Source organism: Otolemur garnettii, unplaced genomic scaffold (genome assembly GCF_000181295.1).
Source record: "Otolemur garnettii isolate 467f Iridium unplaced genomic scaffold, OtoGar3 scaffold00010, whole genome shotgun sequence".
NCBI lineage: Eukaryota > Metazoa > Chordata > Mammalia > Primates > Galagidae > Otolemur > Otolemur garnettii.
Window position 1 is genome coordinate 14,394,786 of NW_003852405.1, and position 9,267 is coordinate 14,404,052.

Below are 9,267 nucleotides of genomic sequence, written 5' to 3' on the forward strand. Positions count from 1 at the left end.
ACAGCTCACAGCAACCTCCAACTCCTGGGCTCAAGCGAGTCTCCTGCCTCAGCCTCCCAAGTAGCTAGGACCACAGGTGCCCGCCACAACGCCCGGCTATTTTTTTGGTTACAGCTGGCATTGTTGTTTGGCAGGCCCGGGCTGGATTCGAACCCGCCACCTAGGTGTATGTGGCTGGCGCCTTAGCCACTTGAGCCATAGGTGCTGAGCCTCCCTGATAGTTCTATGTGGACCCTGGTCTGCCCTCTGGGTGTCACCCAGAGTAAACAACTCTCTCTTCTGTGTAATTTGGAATTTAGGAGTTTGCTGAGTTTCCTCCAGGCCCCAGTGTTCTTCCTAGGTCACACCAAGTTAACCACTGACTCGCCAGGTGCTCCTAATAGGCTGTGTCTGATTTTTCTTGTCCTTTCACCACTTAGTTTGACCCTTCTACAAACTGAATTCATTTTATTGCACCCCCTTTCAGAACAGATCATAGTAGTGCCACAAATACAACCACACTATAGCCTTGACTCCTGTTACGATCAACACAGTGCCCTGGCGAGGTGGACGAACACCTCCCTGTAGAAAGGAGTCTAATCCTTTGGCAACTTGATTTCCTCTCTCTGTAAGTAGGTGATGACAATTGTGGAAAGTTTTAGGGCTCATGTGCTCCTTTCACACCTATTTCTTTTAAATAATGCTCTCTAAGCTATCTTATGAGTTGCTATGATTCAAACAGGTAAGATAAACAATCTTTTTTTTTTTTTTTTTTTTTTTTAGCAGTTTTTGGCCGGGGCTGGGTTTGAACCCGCCACCTCCGGCATATGGGGCTGGCGCCTTACTCCTTTGAGCCACAGCACCACCCCAACAATCATATTTTATTAAAAAAATTGTAGATTTCTGCAGACCAAGATAGCATTGGCATTTTAAGACAGAGAATTTTTCAGTTTTAACTTCTTCAACTTGCTGAATGTGCAAGTGCTCATTTGAGAACACTGGGGCAGGGTTTTATCTATGTGTTGGGTTTTTTTCTTGGAGACAGAGTCTCTGTCACCCTGGGTAGAGTGCCGTGGTGTCATAGCTCACAGCTATGTATATCTTGAATAATTTGTTTGATGACCAAAATGGAAGAGACCAAATGTCAGCCTTGAGCGACACATTACTACTGGCTCCGTCTGCTGTGATGGTAGGTCAGCACAGTGAGCTTGGCATTCCTTTTGGACCCCATTTCTAGGGTTACTAAACTGGACTTAAGGAGCACCATAGACATAGGGACTTTTATCAGAAAGTAAAGCAAGTATGTCCCTAGTGGTCCATCTAAGATTACTAGATTGGAAGATCAAGGAGATCAGGGAGCTGTGACGCCCACAGGACCCAGCAGCATTCAAATGCAGATGCCGCTGTGTAACAGGACCGAGCTTTAGATCTGAGGCATTTCCCTAGTCCGGTAATACTATCAGTGGGTCACAAATCACTTGTTGAGTATGCACTGTGCACCAGGCTTGGATGTTAGGGTACAGAGATGAGCCTATCCCATCCTCAAGGAGGGCACACAGACAGGCGTTCTTGGGTGTGCCAGCACCATTGTGTACCCATGTGGCTGTCAGCGGTGACTGTTGTTACCCCCACATGCTTCACACTGTTACCAGGAGTCCACTCTCGGACGACAGCCAGGCTCCTTAGGCAGTAATGGACAGACCTTGCCTTCTGGGTGAAAGTGAGAAGAGAATAGGCCCATCCCTAGGTTCTCTCTCTTTTTTTTTTTTTTGAGACAGAGTCTCACTTTGTGTCCCTTGGTAGAGTGCTGAGGCGTCACAGCTCACAACAACCTCAAATTCTTGGGCTTAAGCGATTCTCTTGCCTCATCCTCCCAAGTAGCTGGGACTACAGGCGCCCGCCACAACACCTCGCTATTTTCCTCTTTGTAGGTGTCATTGTTGTCTGGCAGGCCTGAGCTGGGTTTGAATGGGCCAGCTGTGGTGTACGTGCCTGATGCCTTAGCCGCCGAGCTACAGGTACTGAGCCCATCCCTGTTCTTATTCCTACTGCTGTTAGCCAAGGTTTCTCTCACATGGGCTGCACCATATGCATGTCTTTGTTGTTATTTCTTTTTTTTTTTTTTTTTTTTGCGGTTTTGGGCTGGGGCTGGGTTTGAACCTGCCACCTCTGGCATATGGGGCCGGCGTCTTACTCCTTTGAGCCACAGGTGCCGCCCCTGTTGGTATTTCTGAGTCTAGATTCTCCTGGGAATCTGGCTTCCCTCTGTGTTTAAGTTTGAACTCTCAAAATCCTTTTTTTTTGTTTTGAGACAGAATTTCACTCTGTCACTCTGGGACATCATAGCAGCCTTGAACTTTTGGGCTCAAGGGATCCTCTTCCCTCAATTTTTTCATTTTTAATAGAGATGGATGGGGGTCTCACTCTTGCTCAGGCTGGTCTTGAACTCATGAGCTTAAGCAGTCTGCTGACCTCGGCCTCCCAGAGTGCTAGGATTACAGGCATGAGCCACCATGCCTGGCCTCAAAATCCATTTTTAACTATATATGTGCTAAACTTCGTCGTCGGAAGGTAATTTTCTAGACGGATAAGACAAAATTGACATTGTTCTGCATTGTTTTCCTATTCATTATACTATTTGCTTTAGGCACTGGGCCAGCTCATCCTTAGTTATTTTTAAAGCTTTAATTTCTTACCATTCTCACAGCATTTGTACATTGAGTCATAGTTTCTTTGTATTTATTTGCGCATACGTATTGGGAGGGTATACATATTTGTGGTTGGTCCTGTATGCTGATAACTTGATTTGAAGACATGGCTTTACCTCTGGGAGAAGGACCTGGCTTTAAAATGCTCTTAGAGGTCATGCCTGTTGATATGACCTACATGATGTGCCATGGCTTGTGAATGTCTGGTTATTTCAACAAGTTCACTCCATTGAATGGGTTTGATTCTGTAGTTCTCTTGAGGAAGGCATGCTGTGTATCTTGACATCTTTGTCCCAAATGTAAAGCTGTTGTCTCTAGGATTCCTGTTCCTACCTCCCACAAGACACAAACCTGATTTTGGGGGGGGGGGTAGTTTGGAGCTGTTGCCCTGGGTAGAGTACTGTGGCATCACGGCTCACAACAACCTCAAACTCTAGGGCTCAACCAATTCTCTTACCTCAGCCTCCCAAGTAGCTGGGACTAGAGGCACCCACTGCCACAATGCCCAGCTATTTTTTTGTTGCAGTTGTCATTGTTTAGCAGGCCGGGGCCGGGTTTGAACCCACTAGCCCTGGTGCATGTGGCTGGTGCCCTAATCACAGAGCTACAGGCACTGCCCAAACCTGCTTTTTAAAAGGTAGTTTATCCTTTTTATCAGAAACAAGCTGAAAATTGAGAATTTGGGATGCAATGATATTCTAATTAGAGAGACGAGCTAGGCAGGAGTGGGCATCGGGAAGAGTGGAGATGGGTGTGGGCAGTGATGGGGGCCAGCATCCCGCACACTCCTGTCTGCAGTGGGGCTCTCTATTCCATTGCAAACAATAGAAGGAGCAGGTTTGCAGAGAGCTCTATAGCCCATACAGAAATAACCCCTGATATAAATAAAGCACGTTTATTCTGTGCATCAAGTATCGTGATGGGCTCCTTTCCTATGAAACAGGCTTTGCCCTAATAGTGGTCTTGGAAGGGGGGAGAAATTTCTCACTTGCAAGAAATGGGATAACCTGGGTTAGGTTTCTTACCCAGCTCACATTAGAATTGGGAACACAGTGTTAGGAAGTTTTTGAAGTTTGATTTCAAAGCGTGTGATCTTTAGTACATATTTACAGGCTCCGTTAGAGGAGAGATTTAAGGTCGATGAAAAAGGTTGCAGGCTGTTCTTGTCCTTGCATGTGTTATCAAGAGTGCCAGTGATGACAATAGGAAGGGAAGGGGCATCTTGACATTTAAGATGGAAATCTGTTGGTTTCCATTTGGGGACTATGGTAGCCGCTATTGTTCACTTTTCCCTTTATTTTAAATAACCTACTTTATTATTTTTTTACATTATTTATTTATTTATTTATTTATTTTTTTGAGATGGAGCCTCAAGCTATCCCCCTGGGTAGAGTGCCATGGCATCACGCTCACAGCAACCTCCAACTCCTGGGCTCAAGCGAGTCTCCTGCCTCAGCCTCCCAAGTAGCTGGGACTACAGGCACCCGCCACAGCGCCCGGCCATTTTTTGATTGCAGCCATCATTGTTGTTTGGCGGGCCCGGGCTGGGGATTCGAACCCGCCACCTTAGGTGTATGTGGCTGGCGCCTTAGCTGCTTGAGCCACAGGCGCCGAGCCAAATTTATTTTTTTTAAAGACAGAGTTTCACTTTGTTGACGTCAGTAGAGTGCTGTGGTGGTACAGCTCACAGCAACCTCCAACTCCTGGGCTTAGGAGATTCTCTTGCCTCACCCTCCCGAGTAGCTGGGACTACAGGCGCCCACCACAATGCCCGGCTATTTCTTGCTGCAGTTTGGCTGGGGTCACGTTCAAACCCACCACCCTGGGTATATGGGGCTTGGCATCCTATCCACTGTGCCACAGGCGCCGCCCGAGGGCAGACATCTTTAACACACCTTACTTACTGTTGTCTCTTTCTGCTGGAATGTAAACTTTTAGGGCAGGAGTTCTGTAAACTGTGCCTGTCATGCACTAGCCATTTGCGTGAAGGACAGAAAGGAGTCCTTCTGGTGAAAAGAAGCTGACGCCGAATGTGATTTTACTCAGTCTGGGGTGGTGTTGATTATCCTCATGGCTCAAAACAGGGAGCCTAGTGAGAGTTCAGGCAGAACAGAAATTTGGTTGAATGTAATCACTGGGGACAGTGGTCTGCAAGTGTCTGCTTCCAGGTTTTTATAAGCCCTGTGATAAGAATATATTTTCGAGAAGGAATCTATGTGAAAGACAAGCAGTCCTCATTCTTTAGTGCCTTCTAGAACATTCCTGGGTATGACTGAGACCGCCAAACAGTTCTTGTACTTGAATATCGTCGCTCTACCTGATGGACAGGTGCACCCTTTTTCCAGATTGTACTGGGCTTTCTGCTTACACCGAGAAGCACCATGGGAATCGTGCTTTGGGGCCAGTTGTTGGAATGTTTTTGAAGCTTGGGCTCCCTTCTAAACTCTGCCTCCTTTTCTGAGGATTCTCTGGGGGAAGCTTCTCAAACCTCAGAGCCAGGAAGGGCTTGGCTGTTTCTCAGCAGCTGGCAGGCTTTTATTAGATCTGTGAGGATGGGGGGGGCCTCAGGACTGGTGTTTCTGGAGGGAAGCCTGGTCCAGGGTGGCTGTGCCTGTGACTGGCTGTGATACAAAGGCACAAACGGGGTCTTCAAGAATTGGCGGGTGTGGAGGTGCTCACCTGTGGGAAGGGAGTGGTTTGGGGGAGAGAGATGAAGAGAGACTTAAACATTTTAGTTGATCTCAGTGTTTTTCTTTTCTATTTTTGAGACAGAATCTCATTATGTCGCCCTCACAGCAACCTCAAACTCTTGGGCTTAACCAATTCTCTTGGGCCTCCCAAGTAGTTGGGACTACAGGTGCCTGCCACAACGCCCAGCTATATTTTGGTTGCAGTTGTCATTGTTGTTTGGCAGACAGGGGCTGGGTACAGACCTGCCAGCTCCAGTGTATGTGACTGGTGCCCTAGCTGCTGAGCCACAGGCGCCAAGCAGATCTCAGTGTTTCTTATCCCCACTTGCTTCCTGTCCCCTGCAGGGTTAATACAAAGAGATTTTATTAGGTAGGGTTGAACTTTGGAGGGTCCTAGGTTTTTGTAATGTCTAAGATTTTTCTCTATCTGCCCCAAGAAGCAGTTTTCACCCCTTTGGGGGCAATATCACCTCTGTTCAGAATGCGCGTCCTATACACTAATATCTCCTTGACTTTAAAAAAAAAACAAGTATTAGTTTTAGAATTACAGAAGATAGTGAAGACTAAAGAAAGATCGTGCACCTAGAAAGGACTGATTTGCATTTGAAATGAAGGGAGACCCCCAAACTGGTGCTCTCAGTGATGGTGAGGAGAGAGTCCCCTCCCGTCATGAGTCCTGACCCAGGTACAAGATGAAGAGCAGCCTTGGAAGCCGAGGAAGGAGAGCAGAGCCCACAGAACGCGGAGTGGGAGGGAGGATGATCGACCATATCAAATGCCCCAGCTGGCTTGCTTTCTTAGTCTTCATTTTCTCAGCATTTTGAATTGTATTTGGCAAGAGGGATGTTAGGGAGCAGCCTCCAGTAGGTGTGCCCTGACACCTTGGCCCCTGGATCCTTTGTACATGTGCCTGGTCATGGACAGGGCCGAGAGCACTGTTGGAAGGAAAAACAAAAAAGGCCTGTGTGTTTAGGAGAGGGAGAGAGGGGCTCCTGTGGATTTGAAGCAGAAAGTCTGTGGAAGCAGTTTGGCAAGGTCAAGTAAAATACATCTTGAAGAAGAATAAAAATAACGATGTTTATAAACAACTTGGAAGAATGATTAAGTAAATTAAAGTGAAATTTCCATGAGGCATTACTGAGATAAGATTACGTAATGTTTTAAGCTTTCTTTTGTTACGAGGAAGAAAATGTCAGCATTTTCTGCCTGATGATGAGAAACTAAAGCCTCTAAGATGAAAAGAGTAAATCATTTTTATTGGTCAAAGCTTTTTAAAATTGTTCTCAGTCCCTTGATTTTAAAAGATAATGTTTAGCTGGCTTGAATGCAGAAAGCTCACTTATTAGGAAAATATTAGTGCTTCTTCGGCAGCACATACTCTAAAATTGGAACAATACAGAGAAGATTAGCATGGCTAAAAAAAAAAAAAAAACCCAAAGAAAGAAAAACAAAGTATTAGCAGTATTTGGGTGGAGAAAGGAAACCTACCCTAAGTTAAAATCAACAGTTATTTGATGTGGCTGCGTCCCTAGCTTTAGTTTTTAGCTGATCATGTGGGGCCTCGAGTTTTGCATTCTTACACATTCCTTCTGTGCACATGGCGTTATGGTAAGACTCAGACAACTTCGCCTGCTCAGAGCCCCGCCCCACAAACCACTCCTTGCTAGAGGCAGGATTTGAACCCAGGTCCATCTGACCCCAGTGTTTGATTCTTCTATCTTGTCAGTTCTTTGATGAGAACTGTCTATGAAGAAGATGAAAACTTCTTACTGGAGTCTATTAGGATATTTCAGCTTAGGTCTGCAATACTTTTTTTTTGAGACAGAGTCTCACTTTGTCATCCTTGGTAGTGCTGTGGTGTCACAGCTCACAATAACCTCCAACTCCTGGGCTCAAGCAATTCTCTTGCTTCAGCCTCTCGAGAAGCTGGGCGCCCAGCCTCTGCAATGCTTTTGTGGTTTGAAGCATGGTGCTGAATCTCTTTGAGACATTTCAAGCAAAGGACACATAAATAGGTTTTTATATTTTTCTGGTTAAATAATATTGGTCTGATTTGGTGTAAGAATCACCACCATCCTGCAAACACCCCCAAACCCCTCTAATACAATTTTGTCTATTTGAAAAAAAAAAAAAAGAGAGAAAATATCTCTTCGTGGTTTTCAGTGTTTGACCAAATTGTGTATATGGCTTAGAGTAGGAAAGAACCTAATGCATTCATTCATTGAATTCAGCCTCCTGCTTGTATAGACAGGAGTTGGATCAGAAGCTGGATAGATTAACCCAGGGCCTATAGCAAAGATAGGCAGGGGCAGGCTTGGCGCCTAGGCTGAACTCCTTTTACTCTGACATGGTACATTTTTCTTAAAATTTATCAAAATGCACCTCCCAGTTTAGAGTCCATCACTTATGAAAAAAAAATTTAGTTCACAATTAGTTTGTTTCCTGTAGCTAATGCTTAGTAAGTATTACTATTTCCTCCTCCTCTTCCTATCCCCGTCAGTACCTCTTTCTCCAACTTACAGAGGATTTTTCTAGCCACCTCCAGCAAGACTCCAGCATGAAAATACAGTCAAGGCTTTAAAAGCTTGTCTCCCAGTTTAATATTTATTCCATTTTCTAATGGTGCCATTTATAAGTGGATCTGTGACGTGCTGGAGATACGTTAGCCGAGAGTATCTGAGCTGTAATAGTAGTAATGACTGCTTCCTGCTTTCCAGCAACAAGTCGTGTCCCTGCGGTGAAATCTCCCAGCGTCTTCATCTCCTCCCTCCCTCTTCCTCCTTCCAGAAGCTTATGTAACCTAAACTGGCAGGAAATAAAAATAGACTCATGTTTTTCAGGGAGTGGAGGTCCGAGGGGGCAGTAATTACTACGCATTAGGTAGTCTTACATTGTACTTAAAACTGTCTTTTGTAAACTAACGTCCAGACCGAATGTGATCCATGGAACACTGTACAGTGTTATTATCTTATAAGCTTGTGGATTTCCTTTTGTAATTCTCGTTAAAGTAAATCTACAGTTTAAATAAGTTGTCCACTCTTCTGTCAAAGCTGTAAAGCCGTTTCTCTAACTTGGGCCAGGGGTTGCAGAGGATCAAGAACTGTGGTCCTTGTAAATGGCAGAGTAATTAGTGAAATCATTCACCCTCTCTTAGTCAAAACAGAAGCCTTGGGAGAGCAGGAGAGGGTCACTGAACGTAGTTTCAGGAAGGAGTGGTCTGATCATGTGCCCCGTATCTCATACTGGGGGCAGGCCGCCTGCAAGAGAGGAACAAGGAGTATAGACTTGTCCACGTATTTGATCTGGGAAATAGGATCTTTTCTCTACCTTGACATAAACAGAAGTATAAAAGTTCCCCATGAAAAGGGCGATCAAGTATGACAGTCTGTGTTCAAGGCTCAGTGCTGGTTTTTGCCACTGGGTGCCTTAAAGGTCAGCTGGCCATGTTCTTCCATGTCTGTCCAGGTCCTGCTGACCCGTGGTTCTCTCACCTGAATGCAGCCTGAGGTCCTGTGCTCAGGTGTTTTGCATAGTTGTGCTGTGTTTCTCCTGAACTGGTGCAGACCAGAACTTGGAGGACCTCCTCCCGACTGAAATGTCATGATGCCATTTCATGCCTTTTAGTAACTAATCCCAGTTGTGTCTTATGGACAGCAAACATTTCCACTATTCCATTTCCAACAATACTGTCTGTAATTGATTCCCAAGCTCATGATCTCTCTCCCTCGGGCAGAGAGATCTCTCTCTGCCTGTGTAGACTTGATTCCCAAGCTCGTGACCTCTCTCCCCAGCAGATCTCTCTCTGCCTGTGTAGACTTGATTCCCAAGCTCGTGACCTCTCTCCCCAGCAGATCTCTCTCTCTGCCTGTGTAGACTTGATTCCCAAGCTC

The 9,267-nt window shown here is 45.5% G+C and overlaps 1 protein-coding gene and 1 pseudogene across 1 annotated transcript in view; both read left to right on the forward strand.

Moving 5' to 3' along the window:
• Positions 1–9,267, forward strand: part of CNN3 (calponin 3) — a 34,344-nt gene that overhangs the window by 15,609 nt on the left and 9,468 nt on the right. The window lies entirely within an intron of this gene.
• On the forward strand, positions 6,734–6,792 carry LOC111723379 (annotated as a pseudogene).